Genomic DNA, 13,970 nt, shown 5'->3' with positions numbered 1-13,970 from the left:
GAAAAATAGTGTTGTGTAGCTAAAAGATTGGGGAATAACCTGGTGTATTTCAATGCTGAATAAAACAACCCCTGTTTCAGAAAAAAAATGTGTTGCATTACTTATTGAACTGCCCTCGTACTTAAACCTAACTAACCTAAGGACATCACGCACATCCATGCCCGAGGCAGGATTCGAACCTGCGACCGTAGCGGTCGCGCGGTTCCAGACTGTAGCGCCTAGAACCGCTCGGCTACTCCGGCCGGCTATCTCGTTTACAGTTACAATGCTATGATGGACGGGCATACTAGAGACGCTGCCCAACACATCCGTGAAAATTTTCATAGGATTTTGAGTGTGGCCTCCACGTTGCACCCGGTCAGATCTTACTTTCCGAATATCCTTGTATACCGTTTGCGTCTCTGTCAGATGACGATGTGTTAGGTATGAAATCTGTACGATGTTGAAATTGATATGGATCTCTGTGGTACACAGGTTGTTGACCGTACTTGTTACAACTGTCCATATGACCAAGTAGTCTGGGCATTTAGCGTTTGACGACTGGCTGCCCCAACCACGGAGACATACTTTGGATACAAAGAATTACCGACGAAGACGTTCTAAGGCGAATCGATTAGGATAAGGTATTGGGGAGCAAAATCTAAATCAGAAAACTGGCTATATCAAGGGAAGTGAAAGATAACGATATTACAAGACTAATAATGGAAGAGGATATTGAGGCGAAAAGATCAGTAGGAAGAAGACGAGCGTCATGACTCCAGAATCTGACGTACTTCCGTACAAGTGTTTCTGTCCACAATGTCAAAGACAAGATTAGTGATAATGATAGCCAACCTCCGAAGGGAGTAAGTACTTTAAGAAGAAGAGAGATGGTGTTGAAACTTTTCACAACACTATCTGGCAAATGTGCTAAAATTGAAAGGAGGAGCGGCGGGAACAGGCTATTGTGTCGTAAACACCACCATGTGCGGCATTCCTGTCATTCTCCATCGGTGTATCAAACTTTACGACTATTTACTTGTTTCCACAAAAGGTGCGCACTAAAACATGAGAACGTACAAACTTTTGAAATAGCTTTCCTAAACCTCTTCTAATGCTCTTAAAACTCACATTCAGTTCCGTTTACAAAAATCGTAGCTGATCCTGTTACTACAAGGCAAAGTAAAGCCGAGAGCAAATACGTTTTATCCAAGCAGCTTAGGCTTATCTTCTTGCTGCGCAAAACGACGGAACTGGAATCTGGTGATACTTATATCGCGATTGCTAAATTCGGCAGCCTTGCTTTTCAATTTGAGCGCATTTCTCGTATATTTTTGCAAAAATGGTCCAGCGTCAACATTATCGATCCATTAACAGAAAGAAAAAAAAAAGCCATATTCGATTTCCGCAAAAGTTAAGAGAATGAAACGTGAAAGAAAATAACGAACCCATTTACGTAAATTTTGATGGTATTTTTGTTCTGTCATTTTTTTTTTTTTTTTTGCTTTTAGATCGACAAACAGTTCGTTACGAATAAATCGATTTGTACTTACGGTGATTTTCGGTTGATTTCTCGCTTACACTGGGAAATGCCGTCTGCTAGACGCCGTTGTTTTTCTGCGTTAGACACTGATAATTTTGGTCTAATTTTTAGATGTTCTGCAACACTACGCATCTCTTATGTTTTTCACAACGCTCAGTTGCAGAGGTTGTGAGAAGATATACATTGGAATGACTGGCAGGACATTTGACACAAGATATAAAGAACACATCAGAGCATTCAAATACGGTACAAATCGTTCAACATTTGTGGAGCATCTAAAAGAAGAACACCATAGACAAAACAATATAAAAAACGATATGAATATCATAAAAATCAGAGAAGACAGACACCTCCTCCCTTTCCAAGAAAATTTCCACATACAAAAAGCGTTAACACAAAATAAACAGTTGCTCAATGATGAAATAAATATGGGAAAACCCGACTCTATATATAGTGATTGATGAAATTGCATGGAAAAGAAAAGAGCCTTTTCCTTCCATCACCACCTCCCACTCTCCCACAACCCCCCCCCCCTCCCCACCATTCACAGTTTCTTCATTTCACTTCAAGCTCCTCACCTTCTTTAAACTCACAGTCCATCACACTGCTGTATACTTACGCCTGCTCATCAACGCTTCCCCCTCCCCTACCCCCACAAAAAGATCCTTCCATCTCTATTCCTTCTCTACTCTTACACAGTGCATAAATACACAGAAACATACTAGAATTACACACATACAACAATGTAATTTAAAAAGACAAAGTAGTGAAAAGGTTATGTTGGCAACACTACAAAACACAAACCACAACACATACTTGAAGTACAAAAACAAACAGAATACAGTGGTGTGCATAAAAGTGCGTTGTCAAAAACATGATAAATGTATAGTGCTGCAGAACATCTAAAAATTAGACCAAAATTTTCAGTGTCTAATGCTGAAAATCAACGATGTGCTAGCAGGCGGCATTTCCCGGTGTAAGCGAGAAATCAACCGAAAATCACGTAACTACAAATCAATTTATTCGTAACGAAGTATATTTCGATCTAAAATCAAATCAAAATGTAAATAACTTAACTACAGACCACTGATGATGCTTCACCTCAATTAATCGAAACGCATCTGATGAAAAAAATTCACGCGTTTTTGTAGTTGGAACGACAGAACAAAAATACTCTTATGAATTATAAAGCAATTACGGACACTATGGCCACACAAATGAAGACTTTTGCGTAAGATCATTTGCTGAAAACCTCGTTTCGATGCTTAAACCGTCATGTGAGATATCATGTACATAGTGTAGAGTTCGAATTATTTGGCAAATCTGATGTTCACTGAATTAACATAGGATACTAAAATCAAACGATAATTATTGAAGGAAAATCAGTTTAAAGACATCTTGCTGTACACCGTGAGCTTCATGTACAAATATTTAATAGCCATACCGGTATTCGCTCCTTATGAACCATGGACCTTGCCGTTGGTGGGGAGGCTTGCGTGCCTCAGCGATACAGATGGCCGTACCGTAGGTGCAACCACAACGGAGGGGTATCTGTTGAGAGGCCAGACAAACGTGTGGTTCCTGAAGAGGGGCAGCAGCCTTTTCAGTAGTTGCAGGGTCAACAGTCTGGATGATTGACTGTTATGGCCTTCTAAAAACAACCAAAACAGCCTTGGCCTGGTACTGTGAACGACTGAAAGCAAGGGGAAACTACAGCTGTAACATTTCCCGAGGACATGCAGCTCTACTATACGGTTAAATGATAATGGTGTCATCTTGTGTAAAATGTGCCAGAGGTAAAATAGTGCCCCATTCAGACCTCCGGGCGGGGACTACTCACGAGCACGTCGTCATCACGAGAAGCAAAAGTGTCATTCTACGGATAGTAGCGTGGAATGTTAGATGGTGGTGGTGGTTAGTGTTTAACGTCCCGTCGACAACGAGGTCATTAGAGACGGAACGGAAGCTCGGGTTGGGGAAGGATTGGGAAGGAAATCGGCCGTGCCCTTTCAAAGGAACCATCCCGGCACATTTGCCTGAAACGATTTAGGGAAATCACGGAAAACCTAAATCAGGATGGCTGGAGACGGGATTGAACCGTCGTCCTCCCGAATGCGAGTCCAGTGTGCTAACCACTGCGCTGGAATGTTAGATTCCTCAGTCGGGCAGGTAGGGTAGAAAATTTAAGAAGGGAAATGGATTGGTTGAAGTTAGGTATAGGGGGAATTATTGAAGTGCGATGGCAGGAGGAACAGGACTTCTGGTCAGGTGAATACAGGATTATAAACACAAAGTCAAACACGAGTACTGCAGGGGTGGGTTGAAAGATGACTAAGCAAATAGAAATGGGGGTAAGCTACTACGAACAGCGTAGTGAACGCATTATCGTAGTCAAGATAGACACAAAGCCCAAGCCTACCACAATAATACCAGTTTACACTGGAAATTTGTGTTAAGTTCCTATTGGACCAAACTGCTGAGGTCATCGGTCCCTAGGCTTACACACCACTTAACCAAACTTTAACTTATGCTAAGGATAACACACACATCCATGCCCGAGGACGGACTCGAACCTCCGACGGGTGGATCCGTGCCAAGTTTACGTGACAACTGGCTCCCCAGATGATGGAAGGATTGAAGAAATGTATGATGAGATAAAAGAAGTTATTCAGATACTTAAAGGAGACGAAAATTTAGTCGTGGGGGTTGGGGTGGGGGATGGAACTCGATAGAAGAAAAATAGGGCAGATGAATATGTACTGGGGGGGGGGGGGGGGAGTAAGGAACGAAAGAGGAACCCACCTGGTAGAATTTTGCACGGAGCATAATTTAATCATTACGGTTTCAGACTGATTATATAATGATTAGACAGTGATTTAGGAACAAGATTTTAAATTGTAAAACATTTCCAGGGGCAGATGTAGATTCTAACCAGTATTTATTGGTTATGAAATTTTGATCAAAACTAAAGAAATTACAAAAAGATAGGAAATTAAGGAGATGGGCGTTGGATGAACTAAAAGAACCAGAGGTTGGTGAGAGTTTCAGATGGAGCATTAGGCAACTGTTGACTATAACAGGGAAAAGGAATACAGCAGAAGATGAATGGGTAGCTTTAAGAGATAAAACAGTGAACACAGCAGACGATCAACCAGGTAAAACGACAAGGCCCGGAAGAAACCCTTGGATAACACAAGAGATATTGAATTTAACAGATGAAAGGAGAAAATTTAAAAATGTGGCAAATGAAGAAGGCAAAATCGAATAAAAACGTTTAAAAAACGAGATTAAGTGCAAGTGCAAAATGACAAATCAGGAATGCCTAGAGGGCAGTATAACGATTTAGAAGCATATTTCAGTAGGGGAAAGATGGACACCGCCTACAGAAAACTTAAAGAGCCATTTGGGGAAAAAGAAAGTAGCTGTATGAATATGAAGAGCTCAGATGGAAAACCAGTCCTAGGCAAAGAAAGAAAAGCTGAAAGGTGGAAGGAGTGTGTAGAGGGTCTGTACAAGGGAGATGAAAGTAATACTGCAGAAAGGAAAATGGACGGAGATGAGGATGAGATGTAAGATACGAAATTGCGACAATAGTTTGACACAGCTGTGAGAGATCTAAGTCAAAACAAGCCGCCGGGAATAGGGAGTAGGCAATACAGCGTCAGAACTGCTGACAGCTCGGGGGACCTAGCCATGACAAATCTCTTCCGTCTGTGGTGCAAGAAGTATGAGACAGGCGAAATACCCTCAGACTTCAAGAAGACTATATTAATTCCGATTCCAAAGAAAGTCGTTGCTGATTGATATGAAAATTTTCAAACTATTAGTTTAACAAGTCAAGGCTGCAAAATATTAACACGAATTCTCCACAGAAGGATAGAAAAACTGGTAGAAACCGACCTCAGGGACGATCAGTTTGAATTCCGGAGAAATGTAGGAACACGCGAGGTAATACTGACACTTCGACCTGTCTTAGATCAAGGAAGACAATCGTACATTTCTAGCTGTTGCGGACTTAGAGATAGCCTTCGACAGCGTTGATTGAAATACACTTTTGGAAATTTTGAAGGGAGCAGGAGTAAATTACAGCGAGTGAAAGGCTATTTACAACTTGTATAGAAACCAGATGGTAGATATAAGAAGGAAAGAAAGGGAAGCAGTGGTTGAGAAGGGAGTGAGACAGGGTTGTAACCTCCACGATATTATCCAATACGTACACTGAACAATCATTAAGGGAAACAAAGGAAAAATTTGCAGAAGGTATTAAAGTTCAGGGAGAAGAAATAAAAACTCTTTAAGATTTGACGATGGCATTGTGATTCTGTCAGAGACTCCGAAGGACTTGGAAGAGCAGCTGAACGGAATGGACAGTGGTTTGGAAGGAGGATATAAGATGTACATCAACAAAAGAAACAGAAGGATAATGGAATGTAGTCAAAGTATATCAGGTGATGCTGAGGGAATCAGTTCTGCTATTTGGGCAGCAAAGTAACTGATAATGGCCACAGTAGAGTGGATATAAAATGCAGACTGGCAATGGGAAGAAAAGCATTTCTGAAGGAGAGAAATTTGTTAACATCGAGTATAGATTTAAGTGTTCAGAAGTCTTTTCCGAAGGTATTTGTCTGGAGTGTAGCCATGTTCGGGAGTGAAACGATAAACAGCAACCAACGATAAACAGCTTGGACAACAATACAATAGAAACTTCCGACATGTGGGGCTACTGAAGAATTTTGAAGATTACCGTGGGTCAATCATGTAAATAATAAGGAAGTACTGAATAGAATTGGGGAGACAAGAAATGCTCCAAAAACGAACATCAGTACTCTGCACTGACGGTCTGCCGTGGAGGAACGTAATGCTTTAGGATAACTCCATGACAGTCGTACACGAGAATCACCATAACTTTCACCATACTGGATTCTGACGCACTTTCGACTTTCGCGGCGATCCTTAATGACGCCATTCGTTGGATTGGCGTTTGAGTTTTGGCTTCGTGGCATTCGCTTCACAGCTGTTCCAGAGATTCGACAGGCTGTAGACCGCTCCATTCGCACCATCAACAGAACAGGCTCTGCTAACGGTATACTACACCTTCCACATCGCTGGGAACGGGTTCTACACCATGCTGGTGACTACTTTGAAGGACAGTAACAGGTGAAAACATGTAACTCTTTTGTATCGGTTGTGAATAAATAGTTGCCACTGTTAAAGTTCCAACCGTCGTAGTAGACGCGGGGCATGCGTCTGTTCCTCAGTTTGCTCGGCATGTCTGTATCAATGCAGGATCGTGCGCTGCTGGTAAAGCGCTTTCACAAGAACGATGACGGAGCGCCAGTAGCTCTGCAGAAGTTCCACACATTGAAGCGTATGGATGTCTGCCGAAGGTCCGGCGCAAATAGTTACGAAATCCGAAATGACAGTTTCTTTTGAAGTGCAGTGTGGCAAGTGATCCAATATCAGTAGAGGATGTGGCCTCAGCGTTACAGGAAGGGCCGAGCGGTGGTGTGCAGACATGCAGTGCGCTTGGAATTGTTCGAAATTTGGACATGCCTGTGAGGACAAAGCATAAAATTTTACGGAACATACTGCATACAAAATTACCTATGTTCAAGAGTTGCTTCATGCTGATCTGCCAGTTTTCTTGCTCGCGTGAAATTGGTCAATGAATGGTCACAGAACATTCTGTGGACAGACGAACCCAATTTTCATCTCCGAGGTGGTCTCAGTATACAGAATTGCAGAATATGGGCAACGGAAAATCCTCTCACTTATGAACCAGTTCAGAAATGGTTCAAATGGCTCTGAGCACTATGGGACTTAACATCTGAGGTCATCAGTCGCCTGGAACTTAGAACTACTTAAACCTAACTAGCCTAAGGACATCACACACATCCATGCCCGAGGCAGGATTCGAACCTGCGACCGTAGCGGTCGCGCGGTTCCAGACTGAAGCGCCTAGAACCACTCGGCCACAACGGTCGGCCATTAACCGGTACCGCTTCATTCTGCCAAGATAAATGTGTGGTGTGTGTTCACGACATCGTTTATGATATGGCCATATTTTTCTAGGACATGATCCTGCAGTTCCTGATGCCTGTACCGTCACTGGTAACCGCTGTGAGAGTCTTCTCCACACCAGCATCATTCCAACCCTTGAGCAACGTGTATTTATGAGTATGATCAATTTTACGCAAGACTAGCTGTGTCTGGCCACGCTTTGCTCTGGCTCAGACCGCTTAAATGGAAAGAAAAGAGAAAATACACGTTTCTAGTATTTATAAAATTTGGAAATACGTCCTAACCTCCTTCTCTTCCCTCTGTCTGTCCATCTCCGATTCCACTTTTCTTTGTCAATCTCCTTCTCCTCCTCCCTTTCTCACCTTGAACCTTGTTCGTTGTTATTGAAAATTCAGATTCTATAGTAGTATTCTTGTCGTTTTGTTGTTGTGGTCTTCAGTCCTGAGACTGGTTTGATGCAGCTCTCCATGCTACTCTATCCTGTGCAAGCTTCTTCATCTCCCAGTACCTACTGCAGCTCACATCCTTTTGAATCAGCTTAGTGTATTCATCTCTTGGTCTCCCTCTACGATTTTTACCCTCCACGCTGCCCTCCAATATTAAATTGGTGATCCCTTGATGCCTCAGAACATGTCCTACCAACCGGTCCCTTCTTCTAGTGAAGTTGTGCCACAAACTGCTCTTCTCCCCAGTTCTGTTCAATACCTCCTCATTAGTTATGTGATCTACCCATCTAATCTTCAGCATTCTTCTGTAGCACCACATTTCGAAAGCTTCTATTCTCTTCTTGTCCAAACTATTCACTTCCATACAAGGCTGCACTCCATACAAATACCTTCACAAACGACTTCCTGACATTTAAATCTATGTTAACAAATTTTTCTTCTTCAGAAACGCTTTCCTTGTCATTGCCAGTCTTCATTTTATATCCTCTCTATTCTTATCATACACAAATAAACCGTAAATACAACTTTCCCGTTTGTTATTAACGTTTCACAATTGTATATTTTATACATAAATATTTTCTATTGTAAAATATGTTGTCTATGTTTGTGCAAAATTTTACTGCAGTAACGTGTAAAAATTAAAAGTAAATCGGAAAGGTACATTTTGAGATTTTTGGTAACAATGTTTTCGCCATTATTTAAAAAATTAGATACCCAAAAACTAGCCTGTATTAGAATTCAACGTTGTGTCAAATATTTTCAAAGCAGTTCGTTTAGAACTTTCGGATGATAAGGATTTTGAACAAATCAACATTCACATTTTTATAACGTTTCGCCTTTTATTACATACACTCAGTAGGTATATAAAAACACTTGAGTATTCGAATGAAACTTTGTGTCAGAATTTCACAGCAAACCATAAAGAATTTTCACTGAATTGAGTTTTCGAATAAACGAACGTATAAGTCTGTACTTGAAAATGGACTAAGGCCAAAATTGTACAATCGTACAGGAAATAAAGAAAATGGCAGCCGAAGGCATCAAGAAATCATTCAAAAAATTCATCGCAGCTGGGGACCCTACCGCATTGAGATTTATAGAATATTTAGATGCTCCTGTAGCAGAGTTCAGCGTTTTGTCAAAATTTCAAAGCAATCGGTCAAAGACTTTCGGAGATAACGATTCTCGACAAACGAACATTTACATTTTTATTTACATAGACGGCGTTTCTCCGCACAGCCAGTGAAACAGCTGCTGCAGAGGCATTTTGGAAATGGTAGAATTGTCAGCCATCATTTCCCTACAGCTTGGCAGTTCTGGTCATCTGAGGTTAATCCTGTGACTTCTGTCTGTGGGGTTGTTAGAAAGATGCTGTGTTCAGTGTTCTCACTACATACGTAGCTGAATTGAATGCTCACATTGAGCTGCGCAGTCTGAACGTGACCCTCGAGATATTCCAATTTGTTGTGGAACACGCTGTTTCTCTATGGCTCTAAGCACTGTCGGACTTAACATCTGAGGTCATCAGTCCCCTAGAAGTTAGAACTACTTAAACCTAACTAACCTAAGGGCATCACACACATACATTCCCGAGGCAGGATTCCAACCCGCGACAGTAGCAGCAGCGCGGTTCCAGACTGAAGCGCCTAGAAGGTGGAGAGCACACTGGGACAGCCTCAGGACATTTAAACCCCGATTTCATTGTCGGTTTTTATTTGGTTTTTGACCTCAGGACTATTACAGACCGATTTTTTCGATCCACGTGGTACGACCTAGCCGTGGTGGACGCCCTTACCTAACTCGGAGAGCCACAACTGTTGAATGCCCAACTTGTGCTGCTGTGCACACTGCACAGCGCGGTTGGTTTAATGTGCAGCTCACGTCACAGCAGTCGATTTGGGATTCATCTGTCATTTGTGGGCGAACCCACTTACGTTACGACGCTTACGGAGCCACGTAGTGGGAAAACGTTTGTTATTTAACATCGGAAGTTCACTGAGGCTTTTTGCAGATGATGCTGTGGTGTATCGAGAGGTTGTAACAATGGAAAATTGTACTGGAATGCAGGAGGATCTGCAGCGAATTGACGCATGGTGCAGGGAATGGCAATTGAATCTCAATGTAGACAAGTGTAATGTGCTGTGAATACATAGAAAGACAGATCCCTTATCATTTAGCTACAAAATAGCAGGTCAGAAACCGGAAGCAGTTAATTCCATAAATTATCTGGGAGTACGCATTAGGAGTGATTTAAAATGGAATGATCACATAAAGTTGATCGTCGGTAAAGCAGATGCCAGACTGAGATTCATTGGAAGAATCCTAAGGAAATGCAATCCGAAAACAAAGGAAGTAGGTTACAGTACGCTTGTTCGCCCACTGCTTGAATACTGCTCAGCAGTGTGGGATCCGTACCAGATAGGGTTGATAGAAGAGGTAGAGAAGATCCAACGGAGAGCAGCGCGCTTCGTTACAGGATCACTTAGTAATCGCGAAAGCGTTACGGAGATGATAGATAAACTCCAGTGGAAGACTCTGCAGGAGAGACGCTCAGTAGCTCGGTATGGGCTTTTGTTAAAGTTTCGAGAACATACCTTCACCGAAGAGTCAAGCAGTATATTGCTCCCTCCTACGTATATCTCGCGAAGAGACCATGAGGATAAAATCTGAGAGATTAGAGCCCACACAGAAGCATACCGACAATCCTTCTTTCCACGAACAATACGAGACTGGAATAGAAGGGAGAACCGATAGAGGTACTCAGGGTACCCTCCGCCACACACCGTCAGGTGGCTTGCTGTGTATGGATGTAGATGTAGATATTTTTTGTTTCGTTTTTATATCTATACGGTTTCTCCCTTCTTCAATAAATTTCCATTAACATTTGACGCCATTCTGAACAATAGTTCTTTTTTTTTATAGAGTTTTGATCACACAGTACATATCGAATACTTGTATAAAATATTGCACATTGCACACATATATTTCTGTGTTACATACATGCAGTTTCACAGGCAGAACACAGGCAAACTGATTCTTGTTTCTCCAATGTTTTGCCTATCGAAAATATTTTATGGTCTCTGATAAGAAGCGGCGATACAGATAAAACCCAACTAATCGATCAATACAGAAAACAACAGATAAGTAAAGATACTTCAAAATTAGCTGTGTTGTCTGTATGTACGGCAATAAACATTACTCATACGTAACTTTCATGGCGCTTATAGTACTTTGTCAACCTTCAGTTGACGAAGTATCAGCTGAACCAAAGATTCCTTGACAGGATCGATGTTCCTGAAGCAGGAAACTCTTTGAGCACAAGTAACATTTGCAGCTTGGTTGAGTTGATCAGCGATTCTGACGAAAGCTGCCGGTTATGTGGAAAGGCAGATATAACCATAAAGAATGAGCCGACCATCTTCCGGGTGACAGCGGGAAAGACAGGAGCTATTCCAGACGAACTGTACTGCAAGCAGCTGATAACAAAATTTCTATTACTCCTATACACGTCCCGTGAAACGAATTGAACATTCCAGTAATTTGTGGTATCAGTTAAAATTACGGTAGAATTTCTATTACTTTATTTCCGCGGTTATTAATGTGTACAAAACATGTACAGTTAATGGGTTAATGATTTCACTTGAGAATGGCTGTACAGCAGTAACGTCGTACTACCAAAATAAAAATAGAATGGGAATGAGAAACTGCCAATGATGGAAACTTGTTTGTTTTGAGACGTTTATCACAGCTAGTTGCAACTAAACTACGTGATTCACGAAATAACCTATTTTAAAATCAAAGATTTGTATGGCTGAATGTCTTGAAGTACACTACTGGCCATTAAAATTGCTACACCACGAAGATGACGTGCTACTGACGCGAAATTTAACCGACAGGAAGAAGATGCTGTGACATGCAAATGATTAGCTTTTCAGAACATTCACACAAGGTTGGCGTCAATGGCAACACCTAAAACGTGCTGACATGTTGAAAGTTTCCAACCGATTTCTTATACACAAACACCAGTTGATCGGCGTTGCCTGGTGAAACGTCGTTGTGATGCCTCGTGTAAGGAGGAGAAATGCGTACCATCACGTTTCCGGCTTTGATAATGATCGGATTGTAGCCTATCGCGATTGCGGTTTATCGTATCGCGATATTGCTGCTCGCGTTGGTCGAGATCCAATAACTGTTAGCAGCATATGGTATCGTTGGGTTCAGGAGGGTAATACGGAACGCCGTGCTGGATCCCAACGGCCTCGTATCACTAGTAGTCGAGATGACTGGCATCTTATCCGCATGGTTGTAACGGATCTTGCAGGCACGTCTCGATCCCTGAGTCAACAGATGGGGACGTTTGCAGGACAACAACCATCTGCACGAACAGTTCGACGACGTTTGTAGCAGTATGGACTATCAGCTCGTAGACCATGGCTGCGGTTACCCTTGACGCAGCATCACAGACAGGACCGCGTGCTATGGTGTACTCAACGACGAACCTGGGTGCACGAATGGGAAAACGTTATTTTTTCGGATGAATCCAGGTTCTGTTTACAGCATCATGATGATCGCAGCCGTGTTTGGTGACATCGCGGTGAACGGACATTGGAAGCGTTTTATTCGCCATCGCCATACTGGCGTATCACCCGGAGTGATGGTATGGGGTGCCATTGGTTACACGTCTCCGTCACCTCTTGTTCGCATTGACAGCACTTTGAACAGTGGACGTTACATTTCAGATGTGTTACGACCCGTGCCTCTACCCTTCATTCGATCCCTGCGAAACTCTACATTTCAGCAGGATAATGCACGACCGCATGTTGCAGGTCCTGTACGGGCCTTTCTGGATACAGAAAATGTTCGACTGCTGCCCTGGCCAGCACATTCTCCAGATCTCTCACCAACTGAAAACGTCTGGTCAATGGTGGCCGAGCAACTGGCTCGTCACAATACGCCAGTCACTACTCTTGATGAACTGTGGTATCGTGTAGAAGCTGCATGGGCAGCTGTACCTGTACACGCCATCCAAGCTCTGTTTGAATCAATGCCCAGGCGTATCAAGGCCGTTATTACGGCGAGAGGTGGTTGTTCTGGGTACTGATTTCTCAGGATCTATGCTCCCAAATTGCGTGAAAATGTAATCACATGTCATTTCTAGTATAATATATTTGTCCAATGAATACCCGTTTATCATCTCCATTTCTTCTTGGTGTAGCAATTTTAATGGCCAGTAGTGTAACTGCTATTATAGGCTGAATGGTCCTTTCGTATTTAAGTCAGACAAAACTGTCGGCTTTCGTGTATATTTCTGGAAAACAACATTTCAGATACGTTAATAAACTGGACAGAAGTAATGACGTAGCGTTTGTTCATAATGAAATTTTTTTTTGTATCCTTATCCTGATAAAAATACAAACTTGGGAACATTTTGGTGTAGACAGGGAAGTGTTGCAGTGGCCGCGTATCACCGAAATCTGTGTTCTACACAGGAGACTAACTGCTAGAGCTTTAATAGTGTAACATAATGTCTGCTTATTTGAGTTTTGGTGAATAGATATCGTGAGGCAGCAGTCAGACAGATGCACTGCGCTAAAGAACGAAGCCGAAAACCGGTATTTAACTAATTAATAGTCCCGGACAGTTAGCTTAATTTACTAACATGGAAAAATTGCTTTATGATACATTTCAAATTAATGAGAGTTTCAATTCTCATTCGTTGAACATTGTCTACTGAAACTGCTGTTTCAGCTGTTTCAGTTGATACACCTTGTTCCCGGGTTCGATTCCCGGCGGGGTCAGGGATTTTCTCTGCCTCGTGATGGCTGGGTGTTGTACGCTGTCCTTAGGTTAGTTAGGTTTAAGTAGTTCTAAGTTCTAGGGGACTGATGACCGTAGATGTTAAGTCCCATAGTGCTCAGAGCCATTTGATACACCTTGTCTACGTACAAAAGATGTGTAGGCTTTTTCTGGACTCCAACAAT

General features: G+C 42.2%; 1 protein-coding gene across 1 annotated transcript in view; it reads right to left on the bottom strand.

Annotated features, from left to right (window-relative positions):
• The window catches only part of LOC126474206 (facilitated trehalose transporter Tret1-like), a 52,423-nt gene that overhangs the window by 3,411 nt on the left and 35,042 nt on the right, over positions 1-13,970 (bottom strand). The window lies entirely within an intron of this gene.

This window comes from Schistocerca serialis, chromosome 4 (assembly GCF_023864345.2).
Source record: "Schistocerca serialis cubense isolate TAMUIC-IGC-003099 chromosome 4, iqSchSeri2.2, whole genome shotgun sequence".
Lineage (NCBI taxonomy): Eukaryota > Metazoa > Arthropoda > Insecta > Orthoptera > Acrididae > Schistocerca > Schistocerca serialis.
The sequence above is the reverse complement of the archived record's forward strand: the minus strand, read 5'-3'. Positions and strand labels throughout refer to the sequence as shown.